This window comes from Hyperolius riggenbachi, chromosome 1 (genome assembly GCF_040937935.1).
Source record: "Hyperolius riggenbachi isolate aHypRig1 chromosome 1, aHypRig1.pri, whole genome shotgun sequence".
Lineage (NCBI taxonomy): Eukaryota > Metazoa > Chordata > Amphibia > Anura > Hyperoliidae > Hyperolius > Hyperolius riggenbachi.
This window is the reverse complement of record NC_090646.1, coordinates 349,749,211-349,749,430: the sequence shown is the minus strand read 5'-3', so window position 1 is coordinate 349,749,430 and position 220 is coordinate 349,749,211.

The window sequence follows — 220 nt, the reverse complement described above, 5'->3', positions numbered from 1 at the left end:
GACCAATACTAATTACTTAGATATTAATGGTGTACTTGATGCACCACAAGTGTAAAAGTGTATGTCTCATATTATGGTGGTCATTCTGTATTTTTATCAATAGATTAGAAGTTAGATTGGATGTGAAGCTTTATGAAGCACTAAAGGCAGTGCTGGGCGTAATGGAAAAAGCTACGCTTACGGATCATTACGCGTAATTTTACGCTATTACGCATTACGG